We start from the raw sequence: 17,368 nt of genomic DNA, 5'->3' as shown, positions 1-17,368 counted from the left end.
ATATGCTGCTTACAGATCCCTGTGCATTAAAACTAATACACGAGCGTCTAAAATCACTAAGATCAAATCAAATACTCAGTACACATCTAACATTCTGTAACATATTAAGCAAAACAATTAACATGGATACTCACACTTGTATGTTGCGACATCACTGTCAGATCCAATATAGTTGGCACTGCATCAACTTTTAATTTAAGTCTCTCTGCAAAGCCTGCTTCGAACTGTGTCTTGTTTGTGAAAGAATCATCGGTAAAATGAAGTGAGCAAACAAACACTTTCTTACTGACGCGATTCAGGACTTCATTAAAAATAAACGTCAGCCACTCTTTCTTAATGTTGGGATCCTTGCGAAGCAAATGCAAGAGATCTAGTTTTCCACAACCTGGCACTGCACAACATCTTGACATCTTCGTGGCCATTGTGACACCTCCTGTTGCTCCAAAAATAATCTCAACGCTCTACTCTAACCGCAAGGGCAGGCCTAAGCAGTGTTGACAATCAAGTAGGCGTTGATCTTTTTATGCAGAGGCTGGCCTGTGCTGATGTAATACCTCACTACGACATATTAGTGAGGAGGAAGTAGAGAACAAGCCATTTTGGCACCTTGGTTTCAATAAAGCCTTTTTTTTTGGGCTAATGAAGAAGTTTTCGGTTCTGTTTACAGTATGTTTTTATAGTGCTATGAAATCTTATATGTCAAGATATCATGGTAAGTTCGATTTTCCAATTCATGACCCCTTTAAAGTCTGCAGTGGGGACAAAAGTGAAGAAACTCCCATAAACAATTCATTGGAACATCATTACTGATGGCTATTTCTAACACTGCTTTTGTACTTTCCTTTTAATCAAAGTCACAAATTCAGAAAAAACATTAAATAATTCTCCAGGGGTGTACGTTTTTATCGGAGATCCTAAAGAACAGATGAACTGAACGATAAAATGCTATCAGTATCTCCTCATCCTAATGAAACACAAATTGAGTGTTACAATTGCAACATTAGCAGCACTGGCTTATTTGCATATGTTTATAAATCACAATAACACAATTAGCATTATATGATACAATCAGATGCAGGACTACTTTAAATCTCCCAAATGATCTGGCTCTATCTTAGAATTCTGGCACAAACCTGAACTGTAACACGCACGCATGCTGAGGTCTTTCAGAATAAGCCATCTGTGTTTAATTAGGCTGGCAACTTCTTACAATCATCAGAGGAAAACTGAAAAGTTAAACTGTAATTAAACTATGAGTACTGGCGCTGTGGGACATTGTGTCTTTGTAATTACAAAAACATCATTGAATAAGTGTTGTAACTAAAGGAAAACAACAGCTCACTTTGCTCTAGAACAACTGTGCCGTCCACTTCCACACTTACAGTGGAAACACAGAGGGCATCTGTCAAGAAGAAAAAAAATATTACCTAATTATATTTAGTTCATTTTGACTAAGCAGTATCTAGTTTCTGATAAATCCATATCTTTTACAAGATGTTACAGGGAGAGTTCACCCAAAACTTAAAATTCTGTCATTATTTACTCTCATTGTTATTTACAATAAGGTCCCATTCATTAACATTAGTTAATGCATTAGGTATCATGAACTAACAATGAACAATATATTTTACAGCATATATTAATCTTTGTTAATGTTAGTTAATAAAAATACAATTGTTCATTGTTAGTTTGTGCTTGTTCATAGTGCATGAACTTATGTTAACATATACAACTTTTGATTTTACAAATGTATTACTATATGTTGAAATTAACATTAACCAAGATTAATAAATGCTGGAAAAGTATTGTTCATTGTTAGATCATGTTAACTAATGTTGTTCAATAATTTAAACAAATGGAACCTTATTGTAAAGTGTTACCCTGTCTTTTCAAACCTGTATGCTTTTATTTATTTCTGTGGAACACAAAAGTGAAAGAAAAAAACCCCAATAAAGCACTATAAAGGTACCATAAAAGTAGTCAATTTGGTTCCTGCACTAAATTGTTTTCCAAAGCCCTATGATCGTTTGGTCAGTTTTGGAAGACCAGACAGACTAAAAGGGAAGATTTTCAATTCATAACAAAAATTTCAGTTTGTTCCTCACGCTAACTTATTGTATGACTTCAGAAGGCTTGGAATATAGTGCATGAACTGTTTACCACTTTAAGGGTACATATTTGGTGCTCTTTTTGTCAATTTTGGAGCTTGACAAACGTGGTCACAATTAACTATTTCAACTTCTATGTTCCATGGGACTAAAGATGTAAGCATACTGGTTTGGGACAACATGAGGGTGAGTAAATGAGGACAGATTTTTCATATTTGGGTGAACCATTCTTTTAATAGCTATGGTTATTTTGTAAAAAAAAATACTCTGTTTATGTACCAAGGCTTTTGTGTATTGATGTCAATCATATGCCACAGTTTTTGCTCTGTAATGAAGTGTTGTTTAAAGGGATTCAATGCTGTCATTTTTACAACATCTACATTTAGTCGTATCTCATAGCTTTTGAGCAAATGCAGGGGACAGATGGGAATATAACTGCTCAGCCATTCTCACTTTCCATTAAGCAATGCAAATGGGAAACATCATTGTGGCTGTTCAAACAAAACTCCTCAAAAACATCTGCTTGTTTTCAGGCCAAAATATGCAATTTATCACTCGTGTAATAAGAGTGACGTGACATTGAGGTCATCCGCCCCTATCTCTCAGCTTTGTACAATGCCATAAATCAGTAGAACAGCTATTACTAACAATTAACTGTTCTTTAAAGTTTTACAGTCTGTTTATGATGTGTAATGTCATCTGATTTATGTGGACACAATGAGTCACTTGCTCTAATTGCGACTATTTTGGCGGACTGTGCCTTTGCGGCAACCTCCAAAAATCTCCAGCTGCCAGAGCACTTTGAGCGGCTCGGTCCCCCTGCGTTTCAAACACCATCCTGCTGGACACCTTGGGGCCAAAAGGAAAAATCTGTCCCAGCCCTTGTCCCTCAGGACTGATGAGGGGAAATCCAAACCATCACATGCATTCTGACACATGTGTTCTCGTAATTATGGTCTTTCCACAAAGTAAGTACTGGGATCGTAAAATATTTCTATTAGAGTGCTGATGATGGCAACAATTGCAATTTTTTTAATACATTACTCAGTTCCAAAACTTCTCTTCCAATGCATTTCAAAGCATCATAGACATGCTCCCGACATGAAGACTGTTTAAAAAAGTATGTATTTTCATTGTGCTTAAGACACCTCAATTTGACCAAGACAGCATCGTATGTATATTTCTTAAAGAAAGCAATCCCAGAATGCATTTAGAAAAAAACAAAGATGGTGGATGAGGTGACTTATTTCAATCAACATCACAAAGCATAATAATAAATAGTTCAATATCATTAAAATATATAATTTTTTTTCCTATATTTGTTTACGTATTTGTATATGCTATGTATGTATATGCTTATTAGAGTATCACATAGCGTGAAATTGATTGTAAGTCCAGTCTCCCATGCACTTTGTGTGACGAGCACTAGTTTGTGTGGCACATGGAGTTGTTACCTATGTAGAGCGTTCCAAATCAGCCACTAATGGTGTTCCATTTCAGTAAGGATGCTGCATATGCAGGCAGTAGGCAGCTCAATATGTTTTAGAACAGAGCTCATGAAATCATGTTTGTGTTCATGTGCTCCATTTTATTTCAGATAAAAGTTGTGCACTGTTTGGGTTAATTGTGCAATTTAAAATTACCACTGAAGAAGTATCAGGGGTTTTGAACACACTATCAAACAATTTTGTGTAATCACAGAGTTTATTTGAGTTGTGTGTCCTGGGATCAGAAAATATTGCAGGTTTATTGTCTGTGTACACATCCCAACAACAAAAACACATACACATGCTCGCACATGGAAACAATGTAGTCAAATCTATCAATAGAAAATTGACAGTTTTTCAAGCATTTTATTTTGGCCAAACTGCACTTCCCATTGCAACTATATTTTTATAGCTGTCTCTGAGGAAATATTTATCCATAAAATGATTCAGCAAACACTGAAGGTACATTGGTGGTTGGTTCTACAGCCTACTGTTTATTATGTTTAAATGCTTCAGGGAACCCATAATTCTCAAGCAGGGAGATGAATATGGCAACATGCCACAAGAGTGATGACAGAGAGAGTGAAGAAAAAAAAAATGCTCTGTCCATCTCATCTACTACAGAACTTCCAGAGTGAAAAATGCAATAATCACATACTATCAAGCCGCCTCACTGAGGTGGTCTGTCTTAGTTTGGCTCTTTTATTTCCCTGTCTTGATATGAACTTCTCTGACAAGAGGCAGATTCATATGAAAAAAGCAGAGAGGAGATCTGCCTCATAACTTTCCTGGCTCTGCCAACATGGATTACGGAGAGCTGAGTCTGTGTGACTAGAACTGATGGGACCTCAGCGCTGACTCGAAACCCCTCCAGTTGGGCCGTCTGTTTTTCATTACTCAAGAGGAGGATGTGGAAGAAATCGTGTATCGTGGCGAGAAAATCAAGTCAAACGCGTCATCCAAGCATAATCTAGCTGACATTTCAGAACCATTATACCCTTACGTAGCTACTAAACATTATTTTGAAAGAAGAGTTGAACCAGTTACTTCATCGTCAGTGAAAAGTCCTTTTCAGATGCCTGTTTCTGTGAAATATTCTTTAGTTTTGAGTTTGAGGCACTTAGCAAGTAAATTAGATATTTACGTAGAATTGTATATTCAGATTTGTTTTCCCAGCAGACTGATCTCACAGTAAAATCGGAGACAGTAGGTTGACTTTTCTCAAGCTAAAATCGTTCTGTGCTTACAAAAAGCCAAACACTGCCCCCCAGTGGCCAAAGCGGTAAGTGTTGTTGGGAATAAAGGCATGTGTGAGCTCCATTTTCTGGGTAAATTGTCCATAGAGGGCCACCAAAAGCTAGTTGTGAAGTGAGTTTGTAATACAGTAAAGAGGAATGCATATTTTATGAACTGAACCCCCAACCCAAACCTCAAACGTAAACCTAACTGTCTGTGGAGCAAAAATGTAATGTTAGGGGGGAAATGCAACCTTCAAATCGTGCTCATTACTGATTATGCAAAGGCAGATTACTTCCTGGTGTCATCGGGGGATCTGAACCAAGGTCTTCCACACTGCTGACACAACACTGTTCAGGTCGTGCCACAGGGGAAGGTAAACACATTAGAGCTGATGCAAAAATGCCTGATAGGAGAAGGTGCTTGTCGATGAGTCTGCATAATGCGGCCGATTCTAGGATACTGGAACTCTCGGAAACAACATACCGACTTTCTGTGTGATCATTTTGTTCTCAGTTATGTCTGTGAAATAATCAAAAGTACTTATTACTTTTGGAAACTAATCCAGTTTCTGCAGTTTTCTGTACAACCATTTGTTCCCTACCTGTCACTCACTTGACGTTGTGTCGATGTAGTGACACTAAGGTTCACTCTTGGGAGCCCGAAACACCTCTGGTCTTTGAAAAAAGGCCAATGAAAATTGCCGAGTGGTATTTGCATACCACTCCCCCAAACATACGGGTATAAAAGGAGCTGGTATGCAACCACTCATTAAGATTTTCTCTTCGGAGCCGAACGGTCGATGCTCACTGAGCTGAATTCTCACGGCTGTTAATTCACCTCTGCTGGATCTGACGGCACATTTCAGCGGCTTCTCCCCCTCTGCACTGGTGCATGAAGAGAACACCTCTGGGCACTTCGGCAGAAATAAAAGAGTATATTCTAAAGAGTATATTTTTCTAAAAGAGCGGTACACACGGAACGTCTTTTTAAAGATGCCCTTCCCTTTGTGTGTTATTCCTGTTTGCAGTCGTTATCTCTCGCCTTCTGATGGTCGCGATCGCTGTCTTTCGTGTCTGGGCGCTACCCACGCGGAGATAGTGTTCGTGGATGGATCATGTACTCATTTCGAGAACATGACCATGGCAACGTTGTGGTCGCGGTTTGCCTTCGTAAGAAAGCAAGCCACCCCAGCGGCTCCCCGCCTCGGTCCTTCTAACTATGGGTATGAGGCCAGCGCAGCAAGCACTGGGGGCGATTTGGGGACCCCAGTGGGACCACCTCCGCTGGGTATCCCACCACGGACCTCCCATTCCCCAGCATGCTCGTCTGCCCCGATCGGTCTTCCGGATGAGTCCGCCGGCTCGTCTCATGGCGAGTTTGACCACTTGTTCGGAGCCCGCGAAGGTGATGCGCTCTCGAGCGCAGCATCGGAGAGCAGGCTCGTCCAGTCGGATGCGGAAGCCTCAGCTGGGCTCCCCCCCTCAGGTACGGTCGGCCAGTCACAGGCTGACGCGGAGATGACGGACATGTTTTCCCGGGCAGCCGCGAGCGTCGGGCTAGAGTGGAATCCTCCACTCTCCCCTGAACCCTCGCGGCTCTGTGATTGATTCCTGTGCCCCATTTCCTTTCTTCCCGGAAGTGCACGTGGAGCTGACAAGGTCATGGGAGGCACCTTTTACTGCCTGGTCCCGATCTATCAGCTCCCCACCCTCCTCACTACCCTCGATGGTGGGGCGGCCAAGGGCTATTCGGCGATCCCCCCGGTGTTTAAGGCGCTCGCGGTGCACCTATGCCCGCAGAGCGCCGCCACCTGGCATGGGCGCCCAAAGCTCCCGTCCAAGGCCTGTAGGTTTACGTCATCCCTGACGGCCAAGGCCTATGGTGCCACTGGACAAGCCGCCTCTGCCCTGCACGCCATTGCTCTCCTGCAAGTCCACCAAGCCAAGGCGCTAAAGGAACTGCACGAGGGTAGTTCCGCCCTGGGATTGATGCAGGAGCTGCGCATTGATTGATGCACAGCGTGGTCTCTTGGGGTGTTCCGGGGGTGGTCACAAGGAGCCAGGTAAGTGCTTCAATGTCCCTGAACTCAGCACGGCCACAGCACGACGTGGCACCTCAGGCTCCGCCCCGCCACAAGGCCCCACCCGCCGGTACGTCCAACGAGATTGTCCCCTTGGTCCCCCTCGCCCGGAGCTTGGACACGTGGCTTGTGCTTTCCAACCCGTCGCGATGGCTGGTCTGGACTGTCTGACTCGGCTATGCAATTCAGTTCGCCAGGCATTCACCCAGGTTCAGCGGCGTCCACCTCACCTCGGTGAAGGGTGAGAACGGCAATACCTTGCGTGCGGAAATCGCTACCCTCCTACGGAAGGGTGCGATAGAGCCTGTCCCTCCGGCCAAGATGAAGAAGGGGTTTTACAGCCCCTACTTCATTGTACCGAAGAAAGGCGGTGGGTTGCGGCCAATCTTGGACCTGCGAGTGCTGAACTGGGCTTTATACAGACTCCCGTTCAAGATGCTGATGCAAAAACATATTCTACTTTTCAGAGGCCCCTCTGCCCCAGTCACCATGTTTGTAGAAACTCCTCCCCCGTAGGGTAGGACCTACCATGGGACTTCTCCACATGACATACTTCCGACAAAGCTCGGCAAGACCATGTGACGTATTTCCACTCAAAATACCCCCCCCCTCCCCTGGACGTGGTGTGCTCTCCGCAGTGTCTTCCCCTTGGGAGTGACACCCCCCCCCCCCCCCCCCCCCCGACGTAGACCTGGTGGCCCCAGTCGGTTAACAAATTTCACTCTTTTTTTGGGGAGAGGGAAAAAGATAGGATAAGAGGCCACAACTGGGCTAGCCTGTCTCTATCTTTTGGGCATCGACTTGGTCCCGAAGGGCCATTCGACACTCATAACAGCACTGGGGGAGGTTACGTGTTGGCCTGGTGCACTGGCTACGAGGCACACAGTAGTCTGCCCGTCACACACCGCCAGTTCACGTAACACAGTTCAGCTAGTTGTGGAATTTTGTATAGGGACCCCTAGTGTCACTACATCGACACAACGTCGAATGAGTGACAGATAGGAAACGTCCTGGTTACTTGCGTAACCTCTGTTCCCTGATGGAGGGAACGAGACGTTGTGTCCCTTCTGCCACAATGCTGGTCTGCCCGCCTAAATGGCCGGGACTTTGTCTTGGCTCCTCAGCACAAAACCTGAATGAGTGGTTGCATACCAGCTCCTTATATACCTGTATGTTTGGGGGAGTGGTATGCAAATACCACTCGCCAGTTTTCATTGGCCTTTTTTCAAAGACCAGAGGTGTTTTGGGCTCCCAAGAGTGACCCCTAGTGTCACTACATCGACACAACGTCTCGTTCCCTCCATCAGGGAACGGTGGTTACGCAAGTAACCAGTACGTTATCAATTACAAAATAATTTCAAAACTACTTTTGTGTGCCTTATTATTGTGGTATAATGCATTTCTGATAAACCCGCCCCTAAATTTAAGAGCAAAACGAAGTGTGATTGGTCACTTTACATGTCAGTCAGATTCTCTCTTCCTATGGGTGGTTCTGAGCCAGAATAAGCTGCAGTGGACCAGACTGTATCATAAGGTATGATCCACATTGTGTTGTCAGTTTGTTTGTGTAGACATGGCCTGTTAAAGTAAAATATTTTAAAATGTTATGAAAGTTTTGCTGTACTTCAGATAAAGAAAAGGGACCAGCCTAAATTTAACCACATATTTTTTTTCCAGAGTGCAGCCCAGCGACTCAATGTGGTTTCACACCATCGCATTACATGACCTCTGAGTCCTCTAAAAAAATATCACATTATGGCATTCCTACACGCCCCAAATTCCCCAAAATATAGCTTAGAGCTTTTCACTTTCCTTTTCTTAACTGTGGCTTTGGTAAAGTAGATGGAAAAAATAATAAATACCCTTTCTGAATTTCCTTGCTTGCTACAGGTACAGTGCATTCAAAAAGTATTCAGACCCCTTCATTTTTTCACATTTTGTTATGTTGCAGCCTTATGCTAAATACTTTAAATTATACTTTTTTTCACATCAATCTGCACTCCATACCCCATAATGACAAAGCAAAAACGAGATCTTTAATAACTTTGCAAATTTATTAAAAAGAGACAACTGAAATATCACATTGCTATAAGTAGTCACACCCTTTGCTATGACACTTCCGATTTCTCTGGTAATCTTTGAGATGATTCTACACTTTGAATGGAGTCCACCTGTGGCAAATTCAATTGATTTGACATTATTTGTAAAGGCACACACCTGTCTATATAAAGTCTCACAGCTGAAAATGCATATCAGAGCAAAAACCAAGCCATGAGGTCAAAGGAACTGCCTGCAGAACTCAGAGACAGGATTGTGTCGAGGCCCAGATCTGGGGAAGGCTACAACATTTTTTGGGCTGCATTGAAGGTTCCCAAGAGCACAGTGGCCTCCACAGTTCTTAAATGGAAGAAGTTTAGAACATCCAGGACTCTTCCTAGAGCTGGCTGCCCGGCCAAACTGAGCAATCGGGGGAGAAGGGCCTTGGTAAGAGAGGTGACTAAGAACCCGATGGTCACTCTGGTTGACGTCTAGAGATCATGTGTGGAGATGGGAGAAACTTGCAGAAGGACAACCATCACTGCAACACTCCACCGATCTGGGATTTATGGCAGAGTAGCCAGACCGAAGCCTCTCCTCAGTGCAAGACACATAAAAAAAGCACCTAAAGGACTCTCAGACTGTGAGAAACAAGAATCTCTGGGCTGATGAAATGAAGATTGAACTGTCTGGCCTCAATTCCAAGCATCATGTCTGGAGGAAACCAGGCACCGCTCATCACCTGTGCAATACCATCCCAACAGTGAAGCATGGTGGTGGTAGCATCATGCTGTGGGGGTGTTTTTCAGCGGCAGGAACTGGGGGACCAGTCAGGTTGAAGGAAAGCTGAATGCAGCAAAATACAGAGATATCCTTAATGAAAACCTGGTCCAGAGAGCTCAGGACCTCAGACTGGGCTGAAGGTTCACCTTCCAACAGGACAATGACCCTAAGCACACAGCCAAGACAATGCAAGAGTGGCTTAGGGACAACTCTGTGAATGTCCTTGAGTGGCTCAGCCAGAGCCCAGACTTGAAGCCAATCGAACATGTCTGGAGAGACCTGAAAATGGCTGTCCACTGATGGTACCCATCTGACCTGACAGAACTTGAGAGGATCTGCAGAGAAGAATGACAGAAAATCCCCAAATCCAGGTGTGCAAAGCTTGTTGCATCATACCTAAAAAGACTTGTGGCTGTAATTGCAATTACCAAAGGTGCTTCTACTAAGTAGTGAGTTAAGGGTCTGAATACTTATGTCAATGTGATATTTCCATTTTTTTTTTATTTATTTATTTATTTATTTTTTATACATTTGCAAAGTTATCAAAAATCAGTTTTTTGCTTTGTTATTATGGGGTGTGGAGTGTAGATTGATGTGAAAAAAATTAAAATAAAATAAAGCATTTTAGCGTAAGGCTGCAACATAGCAAAATGTGGAAAAAATGAAAGGGTCTGAATACTTTCTGAATGCACTGTTGTTGTTTATCCCCTCCTTCTCTCTCTCTCCTTCTCTCTCCCTGCTGGTCAGATCACTCTATTTTAGTACTCTAGAAATCCAATAAAACACAGGCCCAATCATGTTGTCCTCATAACTACAGCTCGCAAAAACAACCTCCCTACCATCCAGCACACATCAGCCATATAGAGACACCAGACAACAAGAGCGAGACAGCTAATTTTCAACCACTTACATTAATATATAGTTTTGGGACCACCAGTGCATGGTGGGAGAAAAAAAAAAATAAAAAATCAATGCAGAAGAGAAAGAGATTTGCAACAGGCTGTTATAAATGTCACCTTGGGCTAAATTGCAAAGACGTTAAACATTTCAACACATTCAGTAAGTGCAGCATCACTTTAGGAGACAATAAAGTGAAAACTCTCAATGTGATGAGAGCCATTTCTGTCCTGCTATTTGCCTTAAACATTGGGTATAATTTTAGACTTTTGGAAGAGGTAAAAAAAAAGTTTAAAAGTTATATTATTCATGTTGTATGAAGATTAGTTTTGTAAAAAAAAAGATATTATAATAATAATTTTGTTTTTTTAAATGGTGAATTAGTTTACCCTTGCCTAAACCATGTGTAATAGTGTACCCTAGTGCTAAACAAATCAAAGTCTTACCTTAATACACAAGCTGAATAGTGCTTTTGAAAAAAAAAAAAAAAAAAAAAACTTAAAATATTTAAGTCTTCAAAATCTGCCAGTATTTAGTTTTTCATGAACATTTTCCACCCAATCTCTGATCGTTATTTGCTGCTGTGCCTTTAAGACTTCCATTGTTCTATTGTATTAACTGCTCCATATATCAACAACAGCCTCTTTGCAAAGCTCTGTGACTGGGCAGGCCAAGTTTATGTTCACCTAAATGAATCTTTTGTGGACAGGTCATGTGTTCCATTCATTAATCTGACATCACATAGTTGTTAAAGTTCAAAACATGTTGTTTTTGCAGCTTGGTTTCAAAACATGCACTTTTTGGACTGGGGCGGAAGATTTGAGTTCTTAAAGTTACAGTATGTTTCCCTAGTAAATCAAGCTCTTTTATCTCAAAAGATCAAGGACAGTTTGATTCCTCATGATATGATTCCTTTACACATTCCAACACAGAGCAATCACATTCATCATCATAATTAGATTTCAATTTCCAAGGAAACTATGAATTCAAACAACATCCTACTACATCCGTGTATCTAATTTTTCACAACTCTTTTGATTCTAATATAAAGTATCTTACCACTAATATGTGTAAATAAATGGAGCATAAATATAATATAATTTAGATCAACAGACATGGTTAACAGTCCTTAAGGACTAACAGGCAGGCATACATGAGAGACATTCAAAAAGACTACCACAATGCTACCAGTACACAACAAGCTGTCGTGTAAGGGACTCAGGTTTGATGGGATATTTGGAAAGCAGGAAGAGCTAATTATAGTCTGCTTTAACAATGTTAATGTCCACGTGTCTTTAAATGTAAGACATCCATCTGGATGGAGCATAAAAGCAAACACAAATAACAAATAACTAATTATGTCATCATCTTCTGCCAGACGCGTTCAGCGCTAGCTTGTCAGTGGCGCTCATTAATTGGTGACCTGCACTATTGGTCAGCAGACAATCGGCATGATGATGAATCCAATTAGAGACAGAGAGTACACAAGCCCCACAGAGATTGTTATGGCTGCCACATCATGTCTCATCTAACTCAAAACAAACGCTGAGGTAATGTTGGCATGACAGCTGCGTCAGGCATAGACACGGAACATTAGAGCACAGCCAACTTTCTCCCTCTCACTAGGCCCCTACAAAGGCAGTTATTGTGGAGAGCACCAAGGCCTTAAAGCATTAGAGCAGAGTCTATTTAATCTGTTTAAGTGCCAAGCCCAGTGGAGATGCCACATATATTCCTGTAATTTTACTTTCAATGTTAAGACTTCAGAAATTTTATTTCCACAATTTGTGCTCGTCTTTGCAACAATTAACATCAAAAGTGAGACAAACACAAAAACAAAAAGGTAAAAAATAAATAAATAATAATAAATTAAAAATAATAATAATAATTGTAAAATACATAAAACTGTAGAGCCTTGCTGGGATAGCTATGCATGTAATGTTCTGATTGCATTTGTCACAAATGACTGCTGATACACTTTCTTGGAGTTTTATAAAAGCCTCTTGTTTTAACAGTGTACCATAGTGTAATGTAACGATAGAAAGGTTGCTTAAAGGGGTCATAATGTGGTCATGTAACTTGGGGTTAATAATTCAAAATGTGTAGAATTTAGAGGATGATCAGAAAGCCCTGAAATGTCCCAAATATCTTAATATATACAGAAAAGTGTATACACAGTTGTTAATTGAGGCAACATATATATATATATATATATATATATATATATATATATATATATATATATATATATATATATATATATATATATATATAGTATTTTTCCAGATATCTAAAACAGCTACAGTAACTATTTTAACAGGATACCCACTGGGCTGAAACTGCTCAATGGTTTCTACGCAGATGCTCTTAAAATGGATCTATTGTAGCATTGTGTTATTATGTTTCACTTGAAATTGTTTTATATATATTTGACGTGATCATTCATTCATCTGCATCAATTTCTTTAGAATGATTCTCGAATTCAAAAAAGCCTATCCAGAAATGTCTTAACTTATTTTCGTGGACTGGTTGCACAACAATTTCTTATTGCTTATTTTCCATTTTCAAGTCTTCTTTTCTTATTTTCCAACCAACAAAGCATCCCGCAAACTCAAAACATGCCAGAATGAGGTTTACTTATTGCATGGACTTTGCTTTTTCTGTTTGTCACTTTAATGCTGAAACAAATAAGTGACCTCAGCATTTTGCAAACAGACAATAAATACCAGCTCACTATGAGTGATGAATGCTCTGTTCTTTCATGCTCTGCACTTTCTAAACTTTGGGGTTGACTAACATGAGCTGCCTGTTATAAAACTGCTTTTTTTTTGCCAAGCTACATCCACATTTACTTCCTTAATCCAGCACACGGCTCTGGGGATATTTTGACAATGAGGCCTGGCTCAACCACAAAATAAATATTTTAAGACTGTACAATTACATGAAATCAAATCTTACTAAAGTCATTTATTTCTGCATCCTACAGGATAAGGCATGCAGATGGCAATGCATTTGAAGAGTAGTACTGTGTGCAACTCCCTCTTAAACAAGCAGAGAGAGAAATAATTGTGTGTGAGGCAGATAATTAAGCAATGGTGACTGTCGTGAATGTGAGCTGTCACTCCGATCGAGAGCGCTGTCAGGCAGCGCAACGCAAGGCGATCGGACAGGCCCCGTCCACTTTGATCTGGGTTCATGCATACGGAAAGAGGTCAGGTCATGGTCATTAAAAAGACCCTCCTCTAAACAGCCAAGCGAGATTGAAAGGGCATGTCTTCAAAGAGCTGTGTACAAGTAACCTGCTTAAGACATTCTGACAATTTGCTTCGAACAGACAATGGAGCCAAAGAGGGAGAGGAATGGATTAGATTCTGGTGCCTTACCCTTTTAAGTTCTTATTGTCAACTGCACAGAAAGTGGATGGTTACACAAATCATTTACAGGGTCAGGCTATGTAGTTATTCGAAGATGTTACATAAAGTAAATGGATTTAACCTGCTACTGAATTACACACTGAAATGATGCGCTTAAAAGACCAATCTGGGATACACAGTCAGTTATCCCTGATTATCTTAACTGTCTGTTTATCCTAAACTGAAACGCTTATGTACGTCATAGGTGTTTCTAGTAAAATCAAAGTGCTTACTTGGTCATTTTTCGGCTTGACCACATTCATGAAAGCTCCACGTGCTTCAGCCTCTGACCGGGTCACTCTCCTGGTGTCCAGGAACTTCAGATTTGTCAGCTTATGTAGTACAAAGTACCTACAGATTGGATGAAGAAAAAAAGAAAATGAAAAAACAAAGTAGGTTTTACAGATTGACCTGCATGGATGAAAATTACAGGCCACAAAAGAAGTGTTTAATGTTGTTTTGGGTCATTTATTCATGTTAAATCATATATTCAACAGTAAAAGGAAATTAGAATGTCTATTGCAACAGATAAAATTACATCATACTAACCTTACAGTCATGTGTTCTTTGTAACAGCCTATTTAATAATGTCATATATTGTATTATATATAATATTTTTTATAATAACTATATAATAATGTTATAAATACATAACATTATATACTACATAATAATAATATATTTAATAGCAAACAGTTTTTTTTATTATTTTTTTTATTTGAAAGTAAATAAATGTTCCTCATATAATCCAGCTCCTGGTCGGGAATGTCCCTCAGATGCCCCTTATATAATAAACGATGACATCTGAAGTGCTTAATGGTTCCATTGTCTAATAAAGAGACAGTCCTTTAAATTCACCAAATGTCTCAGTGTAGTTTTCCTTTAATCAAGGTCTTTGGAACTTCACAATGTTTATCTATTTGCAACCCAGTGCCAATAAGTCTTGAAGATGAAAAACAAAAACAAAAAAACAAACAAACAAACAGACAAATAAATAAATAAATAAAAGAAGAGGATTTTTAAATCAAATCTGCAAGGCAACTACAATTTCCTTTAAAAAGTGTTAAATTAACCATGGCAATGTTTGCAAATAGGTAATCTCCTTCAAAATATTTCAAAATAAGGACAACATACAAACAGAAAAAAAAAAAAAAAACATTGACAGAATGTGCCAAGCTGTCATTTGTGTAGCTTCACAGATATCTCTTTACGCTTTCACACACTCTCTGTCTTTCATTCAGCGGGAGAAAATGACGTGAGATAATAGCAGGAATACATAGATGACAACAGATTCTTTCACAGGCTGACTGGAATGGAGGAAGAGGCATGTCAAGACTTCAAACAGAGAGTGAGATAGAAAGAGAGAGAGACAGAAAGAGAGTGAGACAGACAGAGAGAGAGAGACACTAAGTGGAGGGTGTGAACAGATGTGTATATGGGCAGTGACAGATCCCCAACCGAGCTCTCACGCAAAAGCCAGCAACAAACCGATGATGATGACAATGATGAAGGACGATAGCGAACCCATGCTATGTGTTTATTCCTGATAGATCACAGGGTACAGAATTGCAGATTGATCCTATTAAGATAAGCTCGAGAGAAAAAAGGATGTGAGGATGTGTTTTTTTACTACATCAGAGAAAAACTCTATTTGCATAAAACAAGCTGGTGTATATCTGTGCACGTGGAAGACATTTTTATTTGTAGTGCATATGCACATACTGCAGTTTACAACTAGATAACAATTATCTAGTAAAATTGATTTTTTTAATTTTCTGAAAAAATATGTGTTGTGCTTGCCCGTGAAAAACTCGCCGCCACAATGCTAGGATGTTATGAAAGGTTGCCACGGTGTTGCTATGGGGTGTCTAGGGTCTTCAGGGAGACTGTTAGATGGTTGCTTACTGGCGAGAGTCCAAAGAGCTCACCCTCAAAACTCCATCACTGCAAAAAATTATTTTCTCAAAAAGTATTTTTGTGTTGTTTTCCAGTAAAAAGAAAACATCCTTAAAACAAATGTGCTTACTTGAGAAGAAAAATTGCACAAGATTTGAACACTTTCAGTGAATATATCTTGAATGTGTACTTTCCTACTCCATTGGTAAATATAAAATTCACACACACACACACACACACACACACACACACACACACACACACACACACACACACAAACACACACACACACACACACATGTTGGTGCAGCTATCATTATGAAGACTCTCCATAGACATAATTATTTTTATACTGTACGAACTATAGATTCTATCCCCTAACCCTACCCCTAAATCTAACCCTCACAAAAAACGTTCTGCATTTTTACATTTTCAATAAAACATCATTTAGCATGTTTTTTAAGTGATTTGAATTATGGGGACACTAGAAATGTCCTCATAAACCACATTTATGGCATAATACTCTTGTAATTACCAGTTTGTAACCTAAAAAAAAAGTCCACATACCCCAACCCCCCCCCCCCCCACACACACACACAATTAAATTCAATTAATCACATATAAATATTTGTTGAGAAAGCCCCTCAAATAACAATAATTCAATATATAATGATGAAATAATTATAAATAGTTATATTTAAATAATTACATATAATATATATTTACAAATACAAATTTATTTTATAAAAAATTAAACTGCAAAATTATCAGTTTATCTGGATTTACTATTTATATGTATGTGTTTGAGTAAAATTAACATTTTGTTTTATTGAATAAACTGCTGACAATATTTCTTCCAAATTCCAAATAAAAATATTGTAATTTAGAGCATTTATTTGCAACTTGTCAAAAAAAAAAAAAAAAGAAAAAACTAATCCTCAGAATTGGGGAACATTGTCAGAGCGGATATAAGCACGTTTTCTTCCAGGATAACCTTGTACGTATGTATGTGTTCTTCATAAAGACAAATCTGCCCGATTCCAGCCTTGCTGAAGCACCCCCAGATCATCACCGATCCTCCACCAAATTTCACAGAGGGTGCGAGACACTGTGGCTTGAAGGCCACTCCAGGTCTCTGTCTAAACGCTGTCATGGCCAGCCCAATCTCCAGACCTGAACCCCATTGAAAACCTCTGGAATGTAATCAAGAGGAAGATAGCCATCAAACAAAGCCGAGATGCTTGAATTTTTGCACCAGGAGTGGCATAAAGTCACCCAACAGCAATGTGAAAGACAGGTAGATAGCATGAAAGCTATGATTGAAAATCAGGGATATTCCACCAAATATTGATTTCTGAACTCTTCCTAAGTTAAACATTAGTATTGTGTTGTTTAAAAATTAATATGAACTTGTTTTCTTTGCATTAT

At 39.9% G+C, this 17,368-nt stretch overlaps 1 pseudogene; it reads right to left on the bottom strand.

The window, feature by feature from the left end:
- Window positions 1-17,368, bottom strand: part of LOC127412108 (leucine-rich melanocyte differentiation-associated protein-like) — a 508,385-nt pseudogene that overhangs the window by 157,071 nt on the left and 333,946 nt on the right.

This window comes from Myxocyprinus asiaticus, chromosome 21 (assembly GCF_019703515.2).
Source record: "Myxocyprinus asiaticus isolate MX2 ecotype Aquarium Trade chromosome 21, UBuf_Myxa_2, whole genome shotgun sequence".
NCBI lineage: Eukaryota > Metazoa > Chordata > Actinopteri > Cypriniformes > Catostomidae > Myxocyprinus > Myxocyprinus asiaticus.
The sequence above is the reverse complement of the archived record's forward strand: the minus strand, read 5'-3'. Positions and strand labels throughout refer to the sequence as shown.